Source organism: Cetorhinus maximus, chromosome 17 (genome assembly GCF_964194155.1).
Source record: "Cetorhinus maximus chromosome 17, sCetMax3.hap1.1, whole genome shotgun sequence".
In the NCBI taxonomy this organism is placed as follows: Eukaryota; Metazoa; Chordata; class Chondrichthyes; order Lamniformes; family Cetorhinidae; genus Cetorhinus; species Cetorhinus maximus.
In genome coordinates this window covers 11540003-11563420 of record NC_135895.1, presented here as the reverse complement: position 1 = coordinate 11563420, position 23418 = coordinate 11540003, and the positions used below count along the sequence as shown (strand labels likewise).

General features: G+C 44.2%; 1 pseudogene across 1 annotated transcript; it reads left to right on the top strand.

Annotated features, from left to right (window-relative positions):
- Window positions 1-4232: 4232 nt before the first annotated feature.
- Window positions 4233-23199, top strand: LOC144692820 (interferon-induced protein 44-like; annotated as a pseudogene). The gene is made up of 8 exons (XR_013579399.1): window positions 4233-4443; window positions 4573-4876; window positions 4966-5005; window positions 7577-7760; window positions 11708-11860; window positions 14919-15090; window positions 17984-18084; window positions 21497-23199. The product of XR_013579399.1 is annotated as an interferon-induced protein 44-like (transcript).
- Window positions 23200-23418: the final 219 nt, after the last annotated feature.

Genomic DNA, 23418 nt, shown 5'->3' with positions numbered 1-23418 from the left:
AATGGAGGAGATCATTCATCCTTTTGCAGCACTGGGTGGCTGTCCTCTGCAGGGTGTTTGCACTGACCACCGCTGCCACCACCTCCCAAGCCAGATTGTGACATTTCTACCCATCCTGCGGCCAGAGCGGGGGTAGAGCATATCCCGGCGGACCTCCACGGCATCCAGCAGTCGCCCAAGGGTCCCATCGTTGAAATGGTGGGGTGGGGGGCTGCAGCCATTTTTCCCTTCCTGGCCATGTTCCCGGGCAGCGGTGGTGAGCTGGTGGCGATGAGCGCTTTGCTTGCGGCTGCTTTTTAAAGATGGCGGCCGGCGTGATGCAACAGCGGGGTGATGGCGAGCGGGCGAATGACAGCCTGCCGCAATGGAAACGGCGCGTTTCACGGGAGTGAATAAATAATGTGGCGGGCTCAGGACGATACGGCGTGAAAACCCGCCATTTTCGTCGGCAGGTAGGATTCCATTTTTCCCGCCAGCTACCGCACTTAGTGCAATTCTGGGAAAATTCAGTCCCCTGTTTGAACCAAAGCTGTAGTGAGATCAGGAGCCGAGTGCCCTTGGTGGAACCCAAATAATGAAAGCTAATAGATTGGAATTGTTTATTGTGAGGGGAATTGAATACAAAAGTAGGGAGGTTATGCTTCAGGTATACAGGGCACTGGTGAGGCCACATCTGCATTGTGCACAATATTTTTCTCCTTACTTGAGGAACGATGTAAATGTGTTGGAAGCAGTTTAAAGAACATTTACTAGACTAACACCCGGAATGGGCAGGTTGTATTATGAGGAAAGGTTGGACAGTCTACCCCTGTATCTGCTGGAGTTTGAAATGTTAGGATCGACTTGATTGAAACATATCGAGACCCTGAGGGGTCTTGACAGAGTGGATGTGGAGAGGATGTTTCCTCTTGTTGGAGAATCCAGAACAAAGGGCCACTGTTTGAAAATAATGATCGCCCATTTAACAGAGAGGTGAGGAGGAATCTTTTGTTTCAGGAAGTCATTAGCCTTGGAACTCTCTTCCTCAAAAGGCAGTGGAAGAACATTCTTCCGATATTTCTAAGGCAAAGGTAGATAGATGCTTGATAATCAAGGGGGCGAAAGGTTATCTGGGTAGGTGACAATGTGGAGTTGAGGTTACGACCAGAGCAGCCATGATCTTATTGAATGGTGGCGCAGGCTCAAGGGGCCGAGTGGCCTATTCCTGCTTCAAATTTGTATGTCCATATGTGTGTCTACATGGAGTGTATTAATATTTACAGGGAATGTGGAGTGTATTAACATTTGCAAGGAGTGTGGAGTGTATTAATATTTACAGGAGTGGAGTGTGTTAATATTTGCAAGGTGTGGAGTGTGTTAATATTTACAGGGTGCAGAGTGTGTTAACATTTACAGGGGGAGCGCAGTGTATTGTTTTTTTACAAGGGGTGTGGAGTGTGTTAATATTTATAGTGAATGTGGAGTGTGTTAATATTTACAGGGACTGTGGAGTGTGTTAGCATTTACAGGGTGTGGAGTGTGTTAATATTTACAGGAGGAGCACAGTATGTTAATATTTACAGGGGTTTGGAATGTGTTAATACTTACAGGGGGTGTGGAGTGTGTTAATATTTACAGGGGAAGTGGAGTGTGTTAATATTTACAGGGGGAGTGGAGTGTGTTAATATTTACAGAGATTGCAGAGTGTGTTAAAATTGCAGGTAGTATGGAGTGTGTTAATATTTACAGGGAGTGTGGAGTGTGTTAATGTTTACGGGGAGTGTGGAGTGTGTTAATATTTACAGGGGGTGTGCAGTGTGTTAATATATACGGGGAGGGTGGAGTGTGTTAATATTTACAGTGAGTGTGGAGTGTGTTAATATTTACAGGGGGTGTGCAGTGTGTTAATATATACAGGGAGGGTGGAGTGTGTTAATATTTACAGGGAGGGTGGAGTGTGTTAATATATACAGGGAGGGTGCAGTGTGTTAATATTTACAGGGAGGGTGGAGTGTGTTAATATTTACAGGGAGTGTGGAGTGTGTTAATATTTACAGGGAGGGTGGAGTGTGTTAATATTTACAGGGAGGGTGGAGTGTGTTAATATTTACAGGGGGTGTGCAGTGTGTTAATATATACAGGGAGGGTGGAGTGTGTTAATATTTACAGTGAGTGTGGAGTGTGTTAATATTTACAGGGGGTGTGCAGTGTGTTAATATATACAGGGAGTGTGGAGTGTGTTAATATTTACAGGGAGGGTGGAGTGTGCTAATATTTACAAGGGGTGTGGAGTGTGTTTATATTTACAGGGTTGTGGGGTGTGTTAACATTTTCAGTGAGTGTGGAGTGTGTTAATATTTCCAAGGAACGTGGAGTGTGTCAATATTTACAGTGAGTGTGGAGTGTGTTAATATTTACAGTAAGTCTGGAGTGTTAATATTTACAGGGGTTTTGGAATGTGTTAATATTTAAAGGGGGTGTGGAGTGTGTTAATATTTACAGGGGGTGTGGACTGTATTAATATTTAGAGGGTTGTGGGGTGTGTTAACATTTTCAGTGAGTGTGGAGTGTGTTAATATTTCCAAGGAATGTGGAGTGTGTCAATATTTACAGTGAGTGTGGAGTGTGTTAATATTTACAGTGAGTCTGGAGTGTTAATATTTACAGGGGTTTTGGAGTGTGTTAATATTTAAAGGGGGTTTGGAGTGTGTTAATATTTACAGGGGGTGTGGACTGTATTAATATTTACAGGGTGTGTGGAGATTGTTAATATTTCCAGGGGGTGCGGAGTGTGTTAATATTTACAGGCATTGTGGATTGTGTTAATATTTAAAAGGGATGTGGAGTGTGTTAATATTTACAGGGAGTGTGGAATGTTAATATTTACAGGGAGTGTGGAGTGTGTTAATATTTACAGGGAGTGTGGAGTGCGTTCATATTTAGACGGAGTGTGGAGTGTACTAATATTTAAAGACAGTGTGGAGTGTGTTAATATTTACAGTGTGTGGAGTGTGTTAATATTCACAGGTGGTGGAGTGCGTTAATATTTACAATGTGTGGAGTGCGTTAATATTTACAGTGTGTGGAGTGTGTTAATATTCACAGGTGGTGGAGTGTGTTAATATTTACAATGTGTGGAGTACGTTAATATTTACAGGGGATCAGGGATGCGATAATATTTACAGGGGGTGCAATGTGAAATATCATTAATAAAATATTGATCTCAGTTTCATCTGCTGGGTTAGATTCGAGTTCTCTGGAGCTTCATCTTTAATGTCACGATTGAAAACTCGATCTCAGGATAATTTGTAGTCAAGGAAAGGAACTTGTAACCATTTCTTGAAAGAAACCATCATGTTCCCGAGAAGGGAACATCAGTTTCACTTTCACTTTCACTTTCGTTTCACTTAAATCAGAGCCAAAGGATTTGAAACGACTCTTGGTTGACCATAACAAAAACAAAAACAGAATTACCTGGAAAAACTCAGCAGGTCTGGCAGCATCGGTGGAGAAGAAAAGAGTTGACGTTTCGAGTCCAATGACCCTTCAACAGAACTGAAGTATAGTTAGGAGAGGGGTGAAATTTAAGCTGGTTTAAGGTGAGGGGTGGGGTGGGGGGAGAGAAGTTGAGGGTGGGGTGGTTGTAGGGACAAGCAAGCAGTGATAGGAGCAGAGAATCAAAAGATGTCACAGACAAAAGGATCAAACAACCACCCCACCCTCAACTTCTCTCCCCCCACCCCACCCCCCACCTTAAACCAGCTTATATTTCACCCCTCTCCTAACTACACTCAGTTCTGTGGAAGGGTCATTGGACTCGAAACGTCAACTCTTTTCTTCTCCACCGATGCTGCCAGACCTGCTGAGTTTTTCCAGGTAATTCTGTTTTTGTTTTTGTTTTGGATTTCCAGCATCCGCAGTAGTTTTTTGTTTTTATCTTGGTTGGCCATTGCAGTTGTCAGACTGTGCCATGTACATGCAAATTCTGTTAGTCTAGCTTTTATTTTTCTTGCAGATTGTGAAACTTGGATCGTTTGATGTTTGTGGGAGAGGAGGTTAGACCTGTGACTGTTACTGATTGCAACTTAGCGTCCAGTGTGTTTAGCGAACGGAGCAATTAGCAGAGTGAGTTCTTTAAAGGAATCTCGCAGGGACGGCCAGGTGAAGTGTTCCTCCGGGACGAGGCCGAGCGCACTCAGGTTATGGTCGACTTTTTGTTACGTCGGGTCACTTAAAATATCCATTTTCGTCAAATGTTTTGTAGGTTTCGGAAATGTCTCGGGTTAACATCACGGCTCACACACCAAGATCGGAAAACAACGGTGCCAGCTTCTCGAGAATGTAAACTTAACATTTACTTTTCAAAGCGAGTGTCCATGGTTTCAGTGGGAGCTCTGTCCAAACCAGATGTGAAGAGCAAGTACCAACATTAACCGTGGGGTACAACGAGGCTGGCTGTCAGCTGTGGCTCAGTTCATAGCACCCTAGCCTTTGAATCAGAAGGTTGTGGGTTCATGTCCCACTCCCGGAAACCAAGAACTGTGAATGTACTCGAAAGAGTTACAATCTGTGACTGTTGATAACTCGAAAGAGTTACATTTTTGGAGGTTACACAAGTGAAGATTTGGAGCGTTATGTTAAAGCTCCGGATGATAAGTCCTTTCTCTTTCGTCCGTGCAAGCGAGGCAAGGGGCGAGCCATTAAAGTTCCCCTGTGAAGCCAGGTTCCAAAGCTGTTCGTATGTCGGATTCTGGTCCCATTTTCGTAGGTCTTGGGATTTTATGCAGCACGGCAATAGGATCGAACAGTATTCTGACCAGTCCTTCAGTTTTACTCAGCGTGACCTGTATGGATGTGATGTGGGAGCTTGTAGAATGTGAAATTTAATGCGTGGAAGGTGAGGACTCCGTCTTTATACCGGGAACGGGATGCACCACCTAATTGTTACTGAATTTCTTTCATGCAGTATTTACCCGTGTTTTCCAGATTTGAAAGCTCCCTGGAGAAGTCTAAATTGGATGACAGAGTAAGTTCCTTCATGGGCATTTCTGCTTCTTCTGTCACTAACTTGCTCGTCCTGCTTTCTACCCTTAATGTCCCCATTATTGATCCCTTCCCCCCACCCCACCTCCACTAAGGCCATCTGCCACTAACATGTCCTGCTTTCTACCCTTAATGTCCCCATTAGCACATTCCTGAGCTAATATCACCACCGTCAACACCCCTTTGTCCTTTTGTCTATGACATCTTTGGCAATCTCTTCTTGGCCTCCACCTATCACTGGCCCTCCACCCAGCTCTACCTGTCCCCCACCACCCCCCCCTCTACCAGCTTATATTTCACCTCATTTCTCTATTTCCTTAGCTCTGTTGAAGAGTCATACGGACTCGAAACGTTAACTGTCTTCCTCTCTGCAGATGCTGTCAGACCTGCTGAGTTTTTCCCGCTATTTTTGTTTTTGTTTATTCACTCTCTAGTTTCTGGGCTGGATTTTACTGTCGGCGAGCAGGGGGGGCGGGGCGGGGCCCGCTCACTGACGCGTAAAATGACACACGGTGACGTTGGGCGGAACTCCCGATGTCACCGCACCCCATTTAAATTTTCAGGAAGGTGGGGGCGCAGCGAAATCAGCTGCACGCCCGCCGAGCTGTCAACGGCCAGTTGAGGCCTTTGACAGAGACAAATAAGCAATTAAAGGACCTGCCCATCCAACCTTAAGGAGCCCTGGCGGGAATTAGAAAAAGCATGAAACCTCATCCACTGGCGGGATGAGGTTTCATGTAGGGTTTTTAAAATTTTAATAAAATCTTTTTTGGAAATTATGAACATGTCACAACTCATGTGACATTGTCACACGAGGGGACATGTTAGGGAAATTTTATTTTTCTATTTTGAGCTTTTTCACATTTACAGCCGATCTCCCTGAGGCAGCACTTAGCCTCAGGTAGATGAGTGAGCTCTTACGTGCACATACGTGAAAGAGCGCACTCTCAGGTTTAGGGATTTCCCCACCTGCCTGCACAGGGAGCGCATAACACTTCCCTGCGGATGTCATGCTGGGTGGGCCTTAATTGGTCCGCCCATGTAAAATGGCGCCGCGCCTCCGATTGGGGGCGCCGATCGGAAGCACGCCCACATGCTCCCATCCATCAACTTCCCCCCCGATGGGGGGAAAATTCAGCCCTCTGTTTCTGTGCTTGGGCCCATAACCCATTTCAGTGTGGCCGTGATAAACATAGTAGATCTTTAGGTTGAAGTTAGTCATTATCTGATTTATCTGTGTCCTTTTCTTCCTTACTCTGGTGAAGGTCCAATTCCACAGGTGCCAGTGCCCCTCAGACACCTTCCCCAGTGCGCATTCTTTATGGGTAGCATTTTGCCCTTGTCGGGTGGGCTCGGTGGGGGCGGGTGGGCGGTGGTCAGCGATTGGGGCCAGGCTGTGATTTCCTGCTGGGTGGGCCAATTAAGTCCCATGAGATGGAATACCCCTTGGAGTACTTGGATGGAATACTCTTGCCTGGATGAGTGCAGCTCCCATAACACTCAAGAAGTTCGACACCATCCAGGACATAGCAGCCCGCTTGATTGGCACCCCATCCACAAACATTCACTTCCTCCACCACCGATGCACAGTGGCAGCTGTGTGTACCATCTACAAGATGCACTGCAGCAACTCGCCTTGGCTCCTTTGTCAGCAGATACCAAATCCGTGACCTCTACCACCTAGGAGGACAAGATCTGTATACCCAGGGGAAAACCACCATGTGCAAGAAATAACCAGGGGAAGAAGTTTCCCCATGTCAGGCTGGGTGGGCCCCAAATGGGAGCGGTGCTGCCATTTTACCTGGGACAATTAACGCCCGCCCAGCGTGATGCATGGTCAGTAGCACTGAGATGGTACCTGTGCGGGCGGGGGGGGTGGAGGGAGAGTTGGAGCACGTAGCTGCCTCAGGGAGATTAAGGACATATTGAGAATTTTTAATAAAGAAAGTTAAAAATTATTTACACACCTCCCCTCGTGACAGTATCACATGAGCTGGCACATGTGTATGAATTGAGCAAAAATTATTTATTAATTTAATAAAACCTTCAGGAAACCCATCCCGCCCATGGATGAGGGTTCCTCAAAAATGTGAAGGCCGCCTGGGCTCTTCACATGCCTACCTGTCACTTGTTTTTATGTTTTGCTTTCACAGAGCATTGACCCTTGCTCTGCTATTAACATCTTCTGCTATCCTTTATGCCACTACCAGCACCTTCTTTACTCTTCACCACCACCATTGACACTCCCTTGGTCATGGTGTCCATGACCCTTTTGTCAATCTCTCCTTAGCTGTCACCTATCCCTGACCTTCTAGCTCATTCCACCTGCTCCACCTCCTGTTAAACAGTATAAAATCCATCTTATTTCTACTGCTTTTTAGCTCTGATGAAGAGTCATACGGACTCGAAACGTTAACTCTGTTTCTCTCTCCACGGATGCTGCCAGATCTGCTGAGTTTTTCCAGTATTTCCTGGTTCTATTTCACTGTGAGCTATGTTCAGGTTGGTCTATAAAAATTATGGTCTTTGTTAATATAAATGTTCTTGCCAACAGAAGACAAGAATTGATGGACGGCATTAAGAACTTTAAGCTGTATGGAAGTTCCGTACCTAAAGCACGGGTTTTACTAATTGGACCAGTCGGTGGAGGCAAGTCTAGCTTCATCAACTCTGTCAGTTCGGTTTTCCGTAGCTATGTTACTAGTCAAGCTTTGGCTGGAAGTGGAGCAACAACAATGGTAAACCAACCTGAAGGGCTTTATATCTTTTCTTGCTAATGTATTTCATTCTTTTCCATCCCATGTTGAGATATAATTCAATGGGCTTATTCATCCGTTGTTAATTACGTGTCAACATCAACGTTATGTGTTGGGGGCTACCTGGTCTCATGTCGCTTTATGTGACTTGATGTCAGATTTTGTTTTATGTGAAACAGCTTAGGACATTTTATTACGTTAAAGATGTTATATCAATATAGGTCATTGAGCAGAATTTTCTGCCTGTTGGGCGGGCCCGACCCAATCTCCGGTGGGCGGGGAGCTGATCCCCGCTGGAGAAGCGGGCCCCGCCGCCATTTTATGTGGGCGGGTCAATTAAGGCCCGCCCAGCATGACATCCGACGGGAAGTGCTATTTGCTCCCTGTGCGGGCAGGGGGGGATTCCCTAAAAGCGAGAGTGCACTCTTTCGCGCATGCGCATGAAAGAGCGCACATCTCCCTGAGGCTAAGTGCTGCCTCAGGGAGATCACTTACACTTTTAAAAATATTAAAAATAGAAAAGAAATTTCCCTAACATGTCCCCCTCATGTGACAATGTCACATGAGCTGGGACATGGTCATAATTTACATAATAACTTTATTAAAATTTTTAAAACCGTACATGAAACCTCATCCCGCCGCTGGATGAGGTTTCATGTTTTCTCTATTTGCCACTGGGGCTCCTGGCCTGCCCGCCAAGCTTAAAGTTGGACGGGCAGGTCCTTTAATTGCTTAAGTGATCCTGTCAATGGCCTCAATTGGCCATTGACAGGTCGGCGGGCCTGCAGCTGATTTTTCTGTGCCCCCGCCTTCCTGTAAATTTAGATGGGGCGGGATGACATCGGGGGTTCCGCCCAACATCATCCCGCGTCGTTTTACACGTTGGCGAGCAGGCCCCGCCCCCTGCTCGCCAGCGGTAAAATTCTGCCCATTGTTGGTGGTCAAGAGTGAGAATCCTGAGTTTTACACTTAGATCATAAATAGTCGTTTGGTAGCGCAGAACTTGAGTATTGCTGAAAAAAAGACTTTTTTATTGAAGCTTTGTTGAAGCAACACCTCTACCAATCAGAGTCCACTTGCCAACCAATCAGTACTCTCTTCTCATACAATGTAAAGTTGTTGCATCCCCTGACATTGGTATTCTTGTGATTGTCCTGATGAGTGCAAGATGAAAAACTTCAACAAAGTGTCTTTTTTCAGCAATACTTAGACCACACTTAGAATAAGGAATATAATTATGGTCATCACAATGCAAAATAGGATATAGCAGCTATTGGGAGGACATACAAAAGAACAATTAGAATAAATGAGGGGATGGAGAGATGGATTACGAGTAGCAATTATATAGGTTGTGCACGTTTACAATTGAAAAGAGGTGGTTGAAAGGTATTATGATTGTGGTTCTTAGGATACTAAAGAGACTAGATTACATAGACCATAACAAGTCAGTTTTCCTTGTCTAGATCAGCAGACTGAGCTGTGCTTGAAAGGGGGTAAAATCAAAAAAATCTGTGGAAATTGTGGACTCATCCCACCCTCTGGGCATGAAAGGGTCATATTAAGAAATCTTAACAATGCACTTAGAAAATCATAGTATGATCAGGGAAAGTCAACATGGTTTTATGAAAGGGAAATCATGTTTGACAAATTTATTAGGTATTTTTGAAGATGTAACTAGTAGGGTAGATAAAGGAGAACTAGTAGATGTAGTATACCTGGATTTCCAGAAGACATTTGATATGGTGCCACATTAAAGGTTAATAGGCAAGATACAGGCTCATGGGGTTGCAGGTAATAAGTTAGCATGGATAGAGGATTGGTTAATAGACAGGAAGCAAAAAATAGACATAAGTGGGGCATTTTCAAGTTGGCAGGCTGTGACTAGTGGAGTGCAGTAAGGATCAGTGCTGGGGCCTCAACTATCTACAAACTATATTAATGGCTTAGACAAAGAGACAAGGAGTAGCACCTAAGTTTGCTGATGATACAAAGCTAGGTGGAAATGCAAATTGTGAAGAGGACACAGAGAGGCTGCAAAGAGATATGGATAGGTTAAGTGAGTGGACAACAAGGTGGCATATGGAGTATAATGTGGGAAAGTGTTAGGCTATTCACGTTGACTGTAAGAATAGAAAAACAGAATAATTTTAAAAAGGCATGAAACTTGTAAATGTTGATGTTCAGGGAACTTTGGGTATGCTCAAATAAGGAACTATAGCAAGCAATTAGGAAGGCAGAAGGCATTTTGGCCTTTATTGCAAGGGGATTGCAGTGCAGGAGTAAAGAAATCTTGTTGCAGTTGTACAGGGTTTTGGAGAGATCACATCTGGAATACTGGTTGCAATTTTGGTCTCCACATTTAAGAAAAGAACAAGAAGATTGAAGGTTATTAGCAATAGGGGCAATAGAGTCATGAGGAAAAACATTTTCAGGCAGTGCGTGAAATGTGCCGCCTGACAGTGTGGTGGAGGCAGATTCAATCGAGATTGAAGAGGGAGTTGGATTATTATCTGAAAAGGAAGAATTTGCAGATTTACGGGGAGACGTGGAGGGTAGTGGTACTAGGTGCATTGTTCATTCAGGGAGTGGCAGAGACACGACGGCCGAATGGTCGTCTTCTGTGCTGCAGCAATTCAGTGATTCTGTGACATATTTGCATTGGAGGCAGGACAGCGAAGGTTCATTAGATTGGTCCCTGAGATGAGAGGGTTGTCCTATGATGGGAAGTTGAGTAAATTGGGCCTATACTCGCCAGAGTTTAGAAGAATGAGAGGTGATCTCATTGAAACATATATGATTCTGAAAGGATTTGACAGAGTAGATACTGAGAGGTTGTTTCCACTGGCTGGGGAATCTAGAATACGGGGCACAGTCTCAGGATAAGGGGCTGATCATTTATGGCTGACATGAGGAGAAATTTCCTCACTTGGGAAGGGTTGTGAATCGTTGGAATTCTCTAACACAGAGGGTTGTGGATGCTCCATCGTTCAATATTTTAAGGCTGGAATGGACAGATTTTTGGTCTCTCAGGGAATCGAGGGATATGGGGAGTGGGTGGGAAAGTGGAGTTGAAGCGCAGGATTAGCCACGATCACATTGAATGGCAGAGCAGGCTCGACGGGGAATATGGTCTACTCCTGGTCCAATCTCTTTGTGTCCTTGTGTGTGAGGGGTTTAAATCTTAAAAATTGGGATCCTGTAACTGAGCTGCCATGTTTTCAGCTATTGTAATATTCACGGAAGCTCCTCATTAAGCCTTTGCTAAAAGCAGACAGGAACCTACTTAAGTTTCAAAATGAGCTGGCTGATGATGTGACTGGTATTGTAACCAACTGGTATGTTGGTAAGCTTAAAAGCTTTGCCTGTTTTTGAACTCTTTGTAGGCTTTGAGGAACAGGAGGACTCCCCTGGCCCCTCCCAGCCCCTCAGGCCTTGGCACACTAACATTCTTCGGGTATCCCCAACACTGGCATTCTCCCAGTTTTTGGGGCATCACCAGCACAATGTCCCAGCAAGGGAAAACCCATTCCTTGATCTGTCAGGAAGTTCGAACCTTGTCTTGTTCCTTCCACATGGAAGTCAGGGAATCTCCTCAAGCAATAACTGCTGGGGAACGTTACCATGGCCTCCTGCTGCCAGAATTCTCACTCCAGACTGCTGGCCAAGTAGTCAATCTGCCCGGGTGAAGGATGGGACTGCAAATATTGATTCCTACAATTAAAATCGGCCAACATCAGCCGTTATTGCTGTATCAGGTGACAACACAGATGATAGAAGGAAAGCTAGATGGGTCTTGTCTTTTTTTTTAATTTAAGAAATTCTCATGTTAGAAGTTTGGAAATTTTTCTGGTATGTTTTCAAGTGATTTTGTCACTGATTTCATTTTGACGATGCACTCAAAACACCCTGGTACCTTTGTTTAATTGCAGTACTCAACGTACTCCTTCAGAGGAGAAGAGGATGGCATATGCGCCCCTCTTATTCTCTGTGATACAATGGGACTTACAGAAGGCACAGACTCTGGGATACACAGTGATGATATTTTCAACATAATCGAAGGACTTGTTCCGACCAAATATCAGGTAATCTGTTATTAACAATATCATATTTCATCTGTCTATTCTTTTCCCATGCACCATCCCTGACCAGACAAGTAAACAGAATTCTGTGGTGCTGCTCTGTATTACCAGTTACTCTGAGAATTGTGAGAAAAGACTGGTTTTGCTTTCTGCTATTCTTTTATTAAAGGTTTGTGAGCTAGTTATTAATATCTTGAATATAAAAGTGCACTTGTCGATTCTGGATTGACAGAAACAATGCGGTCGGCTTTCTGGTCCTGATTTAATGTATCAGGGTAAGAGATAAGATTGAAACATTTGCAACCAACTTCAGCCAGAAGTGCCGAGTGGGTGATCCATCTCGGCCTCCTCCGGAGGTCCCCAGCTGCCAGTCTTCAGCCAATTCGATTCACTCCACGTGATATCACGAAACAGCTGAAGCCATTGGATACAGCAAAGTCTCTGGGCCCTGACAACATTCTAGCTGCAGTATTGAAAACTTGTGTTAATTATATGAATTGAAGTTAAGTATATACAAGTGGGGAGCATTTGATTGGATGGTTACTTGAGTACTTATAAAGAGACACTGACACAGGAGATTCGCAGATAATGAAGGTGTTGGTGCCAACATGCAGCAAGACTTGGGCTGATAAGTGCAAGTAATATCCATGCCATGTTAAGTGCCAGGCAATAACCATCTGTAATAAGCAAGAGGATTAACATTGTTGAAACCTACATCATCAACATCAAAATGAAGGTTACCATTGATGAGAAAGACATTTAGATTATGCATATAAACAATGTGGTTACTAGGAAAGTTCAGGGGCCTGGTATTTTATAGTGTTTTGCTCGCCCCCTAACTCCCCAAAGTCTCACCATCACACACAGAATCACACAGTGCAGAAGAAGCCCTTCGGCCCATCGAGTCTGCACCGACACATGAGAAACACCTGACCTACCTACCTAATCCCATTTACCAGCGCTTGGCCCATAGCCTTGAATGTTATGACGTGCCAAGTGCTCATCCAGGTACTTTTTAAAGGATGTGAGGCAACCCGCCTCCACCACCCTCCCAGGCAGTGCATTCCAGACCGTCACCACCCTCTGGGTAAAAATGTTTTTCCTCACATCCCCCCTAAACCTCCTGCCCCACTCTTTGAACTTGTGTCCCCTCGTGACTGACCCTTCAACTAAGGGGAACAGCTGCTCCCTATCCACCTTGTCCATGCCCCTCATAATCTTGTATACCTCGATCAGGTCACCCTTCAGTCTTCTCTATTCCAACGAAAACAACCCAAGTCTATCCAACCTCTCTTCATAACTTAAATGTTTCATCCCAGACAACATCCTGGTGAATCTCCTCTGCGCCCCCTCCATCGCAATCACATCCTTCCTATAATGTGGCGACCAGAACTGCACACAGTACTCCAGCTGTGGCCTCACCAAGGTTCTATACAACTCCAACATGACCTCCCTACTTTGTAATCTATGCCTTGATTGATAAAGGCAAGTGTCCCATATGCCTTTTTCACCACCCCATCAACATGCCCCTCCGCCTTCAGAGATCTATGAACACACACACCCAGGTCCCTTTGTTCCTCAGAACTTCCTAGTGTCATGCCATTCATTGAATACTTCCTTGTCAAATTACTCCTTCCAAAGTGTATCACCTCACACTTTTCAGGGTTAAATTCCATCTGCCATTTATCTGCCCATTTGACCATCTATATCTTCCTGTAGCCCAGGACACTCAACCTCACTGTTAACCACCCAGCCAATCTTTGTGTCATCCGCAAACTTACTAATCCTACCCCCCACATAATCAGCTATGTCGTTTATATAAATGACAAATAATAGGGGACTCAGCACAGATCCCTGTGGTACGCCACTGGACACTGGCTTCCAGTCACTAAAGCATCCTTCTGTCATCACCCTCTGTCTCCTACAACTAAGCCACTTTTGAATCCACCTTATCAAATTACCCTGTATCCCATGTGCATTTACCTTCTTTATAAGTCTCCCTTGTGGGACCTAGTCAAAGGCTTTGCTGAAATCCATATAAACTACATCAACTGCACTACCCTCATCTACACACCTGGTCACCTCCTCAAAAAATTCAATCAAATTTGTTAGGCATGACCTCCCTCTGACAAAGCCATACTGACTATCCCTGATGAAGTGGAGATAGATTCTCTCCTTCAGAATTTTCTCCAATAGTTTCCCTACCACTGACATGAGACTCACTGGTCTGTAGTTCCCTGGCTTATCTCTACAACCCTTCTTAAGTAGCAGAACCACATTAGCTGTTCCCCAGTCCTCTGGCACCTCCCCCGTGGCCAGAGAGGAATTAAAAATTTGGGTCAGAGCCCCTGCGATCTTCCCCCTTGCCTCCCTCAGCAGTCTGGGACACAAATCATCCAGATCTGGAGATCTGTCCACTTTTAAGCCTGCCAACACCTCCAATACCTTGTCACTCCCTATATCAATTTGCGCAAGAACCTCGCAGTCTCTCTCCCCGAGTTCAATACCTTCATCCTCATTCTCTGGGGTGAAGATGGATGTGAAGTATTCGTTCATCAACCTACCGATGTCCTCTGGCTCCATCCTTAGATTGCCCCCTTGGTCGCTAATGGGCCCTACTCTTTCCCTGGTAATCCTCCATAACATCACATAAAAGGCATAAGTGGGATGGAATACCCTTCGCTTGTTTGGATTGGTGCAGCTGCAACAACACTCAAAAGAAGCTTGACACTATTCAGGAGGAAACAGTCTCCTGGACCGATCCCCCATTAATATCTACCTTAAATACCCACTCCCTCCACTACTGGTGTATCCATGGCCATAATATGTGCTGTCTACAAGGTGCACCTCCAAGTTCCCCTTCAAGTCACACATCACCCTGACTTGCATATGTATTGTCGTTCCTTCATTGTTACTGGGTCAAAATCCTGGAGCTCTTTAGCCCTACTTCTGAGGGGCAAGTAGGATGGGTAATCAATGCCCACTTTGTCAATGATGCTTACATCCTGAAAATGATTTAAAAATAAGGTATTCTTTTGACATCATGTTGTTTTTCTTGCAGTTTAAATCAACTTTGCCAATTCAGTCTGATACCAAGAGCTGCATTAAACATGTGCCTGTCAGTGAGAAGATACACTGTGTTGTGTATGTGTTTGATGCAAACAAAGGCACCATCCTCTCTAACAAAATGGAAAAGAAAATTTGTGCCATTCGATCACAGATAAATCGGCTTGGTGAGTGTTGTAGTCCGTGACTGTTCAGGAAGTAGGACATAGGCTAAATGCGGCCTGTGCTCTGGTCTGCCAAGCTTGTACTGATGTACACCTAGAAACAGCAGCTTTAGTCTCCAAGATCCAAAGTTGCTGAAGTGTGAAATTTCTGGCACCAGACAAGCTGGGGATGGACACAGATGGAGCCTGCTTTCACCTGGATTTTGCCTAATTTTCAGGGGAGCTTCATATTTCAGTTGGGAGAGGGTTAAGGGTGAATTTTTCACTCCTCACTTCTCATTCTCCCTCCCCCCATTGACCACCACCCACCCCCCTGCCATCAGCAGGATATTTCTGAAGAAGTTTCTGGGAAAGTCTCTATTGTAGGTATCCTGAAGAGCCTAACTGGAATGGACGGAGTAAAGATTAGAGCAAAGTAATCAGTCTCACAGGGGATCAATTAGGTTAGTCACAATTATGTAAAGTCACAGTGGTTCCTCTGGGAGCGACAGCTTTTTCATTCCAACACTTATCTTTAGCCAAAAGGGCCGAGGGGAATCTCAAGCAGAGAAGTTGAGTTAACTGATTTTCTATTGACTTCAACTGAGAAGAAAATCGGGTGGTGTGGTTACCAATTGTCCATTGCCCCTTTTGCATTCCCGTCCTTTATGCCTCAACACACAGTATAACTTGTATTAGCTCAAGAATGATTATCTGCTTTCCTTATTATTCACTGGAATAATTCACTGCTCACTATGACTCTCTCGCCTCAGATAACAAAACAATAGGAACCTCACAGCCAATGAACCATACTTAGTGAAGTTTCCGTTAGGCTTTTTTGTTCTTTCATAGGATAGCGTGTCACTGGCATTTATTGCCCATCCCTAATTGCCCTTGAAAAGCTGGTGGTGAGACCCTTCTTGAACCGCTGCACTCTGCGTGGTGTAGAAGCACCCACAGTGCTGTTAGGAAGGGAGCTCCAGGATTTTGACTCAGTGACAATGAAGGAACGACGATATATTTCCAAGTCAGGATGGTGTGTGCCTTGGAGGGGAACTTGCAGGTGGTGGTGTTCCCATGCATCTGCTGCCCTTGTCCTTCTGGGTGTTACAGGCCATGAGTTTGGAAAGTGCTGTGGAGGGGGTCTTGGTGAGTTGCTGCAGTATATTCTGTTGATGGTGCACACTGCTGCCTCTGAACGTTGGTGGTGGATGGGGCAGTTGTTTAAGGTGATGGATGGGGTGCTGATCAAAAAGGCTGCTTTATCCTGGAAGGTGTTGAGTTTCTTGAGTAATTTTGGAGTTGCACTCATTCAGGCAACTGGAGAGTATTCTATCACATTCCTGAATTGTGCCTTGTAGAAATGGGGTAGCCAATTTTTACACAGCAAGATCCCACAAACAACCATGAGATAATTGACAGGATAATCTGTTTTAGTGATGTTGTTTGAGGTATAAATGTTGACCAGAACACTGGGGAGAACCCCTCTGCCTTTCTTCAACCCACACAGTGGAAAACTAATCTCACAATCCAATGTAAATGGAATTTAATTTAAACCATTTGTATTGGAAATGTCTTCAGTGTAATTTCCAAATTTTGATATTAGTAATTATCTAACAATTTACATTTCATATATGGTGGAAGTCCCTCCATTCAGTCACATTTTTTAATGTTTCATGGGATATGGGGTCACTGGCAAGGCCAGCACTTGTTGCCCATTGCAAAGGGCAGGGTAGTTAAGAGTCAACCATATTGCTGTGGGTCTGGAGTCACATGTAGGCTAGACCAGATAAGGATGTCAAATTTCTTTCCCTGAAGGACATTAATGAATCAGATGTATTTTTACAACAATTGATGTTAGTTATCATGACTGAGACTTACTTTGTATTGAAGATTTATTAATTAATTATGGTGGGATGTCCCCAGAGTATTAGCTCTAGATTATTGATTTAGTGATATTACTGCTACACCACTATCTCCCCCATAAATGATTGTTGTGCTGGACATAGAAAGAAGTGAGAGCTTGCATACTTATGGTGCTTTTCACATGAAAGACAATATATAGACTCCAAATTATGTAGAATTATTGAAAAGGTTTTTTCATGAATTTTAAAATGGAGTCATGCATTACAGTCTGTATATTGCCAACGGTATCATGTTTTGGCTGAGGCATTTATCTGAGGTCCCATCTGTAAAAAAAAAACCCATAGCACCAAGTAAAAGGAAGGAGTTCTCCACTATCCTGGCCAATATTTTTCACACGACCCACGTGACAAACAACTTACGTGGTCATTATCCCGTTGCTATCTGTGGGAGCTTCCTGGTTTTAAATAGGCTGCCACATTTGCCTACACAACAGTAGGGACTGAACTTCAAAATTAATTCATTAACTGTCAGGCATTTTGGGGTTTCCTAAGGAGATGTGAGATGTTACATAATTGCAATTACTTTCTGCTTTCTTTTAAACTAAGGACAATATCAAAAGAGGTCCGTTTCACATCTTACATCCAGTGCACGTCTGACACCTTTGAGGCAGAGCTGTTTAACACACTTGCTTATCTCTCTGTCATAATTTTTAAAAAAATATTAAAAATCAGAAAGAAAGTCACTCATTTGCTATTGGTTTCTTCTGACCCTGGGGAGGAGTTGGTTATGGATGAGCAGCTGTGAACCTTCAAAAGACATGCTCGACCAATAACAATGGGTCGCTACTTGACGTGAAGATGTGCTTGTGAAGTGCAGTTATTCTCTTCCCATCGTGGAATTGTGTGTTATCAGATCCCATCTCTTTAATGCCACAAAATAGATTTCAATGTGCATTCCCTGATATGATACTGCTGTCCTTATCCTCTGAGCTGTTGTGAGCAATCCCAATGGCAGATATACTAATAAAAAATTGATTTCTTTCATTACATAGAGATACCGCAGATTGTTTTGTTAACCAAGGTGGATAAAGAGTGCTCCCTGGTTTGGAAAAATGTGGAAAATGTCTATAGGAGTGATCTGATTGAAAAACAGGTGCGTGTACCATGGTACAGCCAATTGTGGCGGCTTCATCATTCACAACGCGCGCTTGCTAATAAGGGGCAGAGAGCACAGATTTGTTCAAGGCATATCGCGTCTGACTAATCTAATTGTGTTCTTTAAAGAAGGCAGTGTATTTGATGTACATATGGACACAAGGCATTTGCTGAATTACCTCACAGTAGACTTATTCAGAGAATAGAAGCAGATGGTATTAAAGAAATGGTGGGAACTTGGGTAAAAAAATTAGCTAAGAGTTAGGTGGCAGATAGTAGTGCTGAATGGCTGCTTTCCTGTCTGAAGAAAAGCTTGCAGTGGGGTCCCTCAGGCATTGGAATTAGGACTTGGCTATGAGGAGTACACTTTTGAAGTTTGCAGATGATACAAAACGTGGCAAAGTGCTAAATGGTGAGCAGGACAGTAACAAATCTCAAGCGGGCAGAGGCAGACTGGTGAATGGGCAGACGGGTGGCAGAGTCAGTTTACTGCAGATGAATGTGAAGTGAGCACTTTGTGAGAAACAACATGGAGAGGCAGCATGATCTAAATAGTATTATTTTGAGGGGGGGGTGGGTGGGGGGCGCAAGAACAGAGGGACCTGACAAATTGTTGAAGGTGGCGGGGGAAATTGTTAAGGTGGTTAAGAAAGCATATGGGATATGTAGCTTTATAAATTGAATAGAAAAATCAGGAAACTGTGCTAAACTGTGGTTTTGAATATCTGTGAATTCTCCAGTAAGCTTTCTCTGTTCTAGGGAGGACAACCCCAGATTCTCCAAACTTTCTGCATAACTGATGTTCCTCATCCCTGATATTGTTGTAGGGTGGCTGAGCTGACTATTAATGATAGAGTTGATCAGCAGACACTTCTTGTGTGGAAACATTAAGTTTATTTACAATATACTCAGCAGCAACTACACGTGTGCTTTCAACTCCAACTCTATCTCTACACTGATGGCTGAGGTACTGTGCTACTCTCCTATTGGTTACTATGGATCATGTGATCTTCTTTAACCAGTATTATTCTTAAAGGTACATTACACACTAAATAAAACCATAATTGCTACATCCTGGGAAACCTCCTCTGTACTGTCCCCAAGGTCTTGACATCCTTCCTGTACAAATATACAAAACTCTGGTTAGGCCTTAGCTAGGGTCTTGTGTCCAACCTTGGGCACACTTTAGGAAGGATGTCAAGGCCTTGGAGACAGTACAGAGGAGGTATCTGTAGTAATTATGGTTTTATTTAGTGTGTAATGTAACTTTAAGAATAATACTGGTTAAGCTGTAGTAACCAATAGGAGGGCAGCGCAGGCTACCTCAGCAGTCAGTGTAGAGATGGAGTTGGAATTGAAAGCACATGTGTAGTTGCTGCTGAGTATATTGTAAATAAACTTAATGTTTCCACACAAGAAGTGTCTGCTGATCAACTCTATCATTAATAGAGTATCAACTCAGCCACCCTACAACAATATCAGGGATGAAGAACATCAATTATGCGGAACGGTTGGAGAATCTGGGATTGTCCTCCCTAGAGCAGAGGAAGCTTACTGGAGACTTCCCAGATACTCAAAACCACAATGGGTTTTGATGGAGCAAATAGGGAGAAACCATTTCCTCTGGCAAACGGGCTCATAACCTGAGATCATAGATTTAAAATAATTGGCAAAATAACAAGAAAATAACAAGAAAATAACTAAGGAGAAATTTCTTCACGTGAGGATTGCTAAGATCTGGAACACACCATCTGAAGGATGGTGAGATCAGATTCCAAGGGAGCTTGCAAAAGGCAGTTGGACATGTACTTGAAGGGGGCTAATTTGCAGGGTTATTGGGAAAAAGCTGGGGTGGGTCTCAAAACTGAGATGAGGAGAAATTACTTCACTCAAAGGATTGTGAATACTTGGAATTCTCTACCCCAGAGGGTTGTGGATGCTCCATTGTTGAATACATTTAAAGCTGGGGTAGACAGAATTTTGGTCTCCCAGGGAATTAAGGGATATGGGGAGCTGGTGGGAAAATGGAGTTGAAGCCCAAGATCAGCCATGATCATATTGAATAGCGGAGCAGGCTCGAAGGGCCAAATGGCCTACTCCTGTTCCTATTTCTTGTGTTCTTGTGAACAGGTATGATGCACTGAATGACCTCTTTCTGTGCTGTAATATTCTCTAATTCTTTGATGGTTCAAGGTGTTCATGGCACTTTAACTAAAATTTGAGCCTTTATTTGTTGCAAGTGGCAGCATATGAACCTTGGAGAAGGTCAATTGATATCTGGGATGAAGGCTTTGATAACAGTGAACAGATTTTGTATCTCTTGGAGATGAGCAGGCCAATGGGTGATCTGATTGAGCTGTGTAAAACAATGAAGGTAATTGAAAAGGTCTATAAGGAATGGCTCTTCCCTGCAGTGAATGAGCAAAAACAAGGATCCAGTAGCTTGGAATTAGAACTCAAATGGCTAAAGTATAATGCACACAGGGGTACATTGTTCCAGAAAAGCATAGATGTGGAGCACGGGAGGAGTTTCTGGATTGCACTCTGCAGAATGTGGTTACTCAAGATGCAGCTCTGGTTCAGGTCACGTGAATAAGAGGCTGGACTTAATGATGGTGGCAGGGACCCCACTGCTCCGGCTGAAGGTTTCGATAGTGAACCTGATTCAGTGGATGCGGATCCCTGGCCGCAGATTGTTAGTGTAGCAGCAGGGACTGCCTTCCCAATTAAGGACTGTCAACTGACCCCAAGAGTTGCCGGCCAACCAAAGGGCTGACAGCTTGGCAGTGCCATTGGGCACAGTGGCCATGCATGGGGCTACACCTGGAGGATGAGGGCGCATTGGGCAGGCCCCGTCGCGGAGAGGGGGTGTGGGAAGCGCAGATGGACAGTCGTGCCATTACTGCAAGGTGGCCATTGCCACTGGGGCACTCCAATGTGGGCCAAATAAGTGTCTGGAAATTAGGGCTCCCCCACCCCCCACCCAGGAGCCCACCAGGGACTGTCAGGGCTTACCTGGTGGGCTTCCGTATGGCAGAGGGCACATCAAGTGCTGGCAAAATGCCAGCAGGGGGGGCGAGATGAGGCCCTTAATTGGCTGCTGGCAAGCTGGCTTGGCAGAGGAAAGATGATGGGCACACCACCTGCGGTGACCATGGAGGGAGAGCACGACAATGGAAGGACCGATCTAGCAAAGAGCCAACATAGATGAGATCGGCTGAATGGCCTCCTCCTGTACTCTAAGGAGATAGTTACCTACTTGGGAAGTCTGGTAATTATGGGATGTGGAGAAAATGTGGATAATGTGATTAAACGGATATTGAACTGCCCTGGGTAAGGATGGGCTCGATGAGGCAAATGTCTTATTCCTTATAATATCTCCATCATAATTGAAATGTTTTTTTTCCTAGGTGTTGGAAGTTGAGAAGCAACTCAGTATTCCAATTACATGCATAATTCCAGTGAAAAATTATTGGTCAAGTCATGAGCTAGATTGTGCTACAGATATTTTAATGCTGTCTGCACTGCAGCAAATGTTACGATATGCAGATGGTTTTTTGGAGAACCTTGGTAATTCATCTCCAGCGTAGTAGATATGTTTCTAACTACTCTGTCCCATTTTTCCTCTGATAGTAACTGAATAGTTTCCCCTCGAGTCTGACTGAACTAAAAAACTTGTTAACAATCTTTTCCACTTGCATCTCCGCCTTCTCACAGTCTTCACTGAATCACAGGATTTTAATGGCACAGAAGGAAGTCATTCAGCCCATCGTATTTGCGCTGGCTCTCCAAATAAGTATTATGACCTAGTGCCATTGCCCTGCCTTTCCCCTGTACCCCTGCACATTGTTTCAATTCAAACAATCATCCAATACCCTCTTGAATGCCTCGATTGAACCTGCCTCCACCACACTTCCAGGCAGTGCATTCCAGACCCGAACACCCAGTTGTGTGCAGAATTATTTAATTAAATGTAAATGAGAGAGATACTACGGTTGATAGTGTAAGGAAAGAATTCATCAGACTGCTGTAATGTCTGTTAATGTTGTACCCCTGCTGATTTCTCCCTACATTGCAGTAAGTTTAGCATCTGACCAAGATCAATAAGGAAGTATGGGCCAATTTTGATGCAGTGCCCACTGAACTGTTGAATTAAGACTGACCTTAGAGCAATGGGCAGTTTAAGATCTAATTTTCAGACACTGAGCGGAATCTTTTGTTCTGGAGTAAAAGTTTGGCGGTAGGAACAGAAGTGAGCAACACTCCCACTTGGGGGCAGGATGGCTTTTCTCACGTGATTAAACGGTGGTCAGTGCATTAGATTTTCATGCACAGCGAATCCTGCTGTGGGGTCAGGCAGGCTGTCGACACCCATGCCACTTCCTGCTCTGCTGGACCTGTTTTTGTCCATTCCTGTGATCACCCCACCGACCCCCCCCCACCCCTCCACCACCATGAGACTGTCCGCTACCTGGCCATGACTCTTGTCCTGCCACACCCTACCGCAGCCCCATCTCACTGTGACTGTTCCCTCCGCTGCCCAGTACCCTCAGTTCAATCCCCAGGACCCCAGCCCAGACAGCACCATCCCCGCCCTTTAGGATCACCTCTCTCCCACCATCCCTGCCCGGAAACCCTCCCCCCTCCAACCCATTCGCAGGAACATATCCTCTATTAGCTGCCCAGTCTCATCCTCCAAGGGACCAACATTCACTTTAGCTGCTCTCTTTCCTTATATATGCTTGCAGAAGCTTTTGCTATCAGTTTTTACATTTTTCACTTGTTTTCTTCCATAATTTACTTTTGTTCTTTTTATTATTTTTCTATCAACCCTTTGCTGATCTTCAAAAGTTTCCCAACCCTCCAGCCTGCCACTGACCTTTGCAATTTGGTATGCCTCAGTTTTTGCCTTTATGTTATCTTTAACTTCCTTGCTTAGCCATGGATGCTTTTTCCCCCTCTTACCATCTTTCTTCCTCTTTGGAATATATTTTACTTGGGAGGAATTGAATATCTCATAAAATTGCTTTTTATGTGGTATGTAACTGATAAATGTGTGGATTATTGTTTAGATATTATTTTGTCTTTTAATGAATTCACTACATTCCTATCATCAATCTATTTTGATGATGTTTAGACCTTGGTGATTGTACCTCTGAGAATTTAGGAGTACCACCCATTTCTCAAGTATATTCAGACCATCCAGTAGCTTATTAGTAGATTGGTTACCATGGCAGCCAGATACAAATATTCTTTAAGGAAGAAAATCTCCCATCTTTATCCATTCTGGTCTATATATGACTCCTGTTCCCATACCACCTCATAACTATCC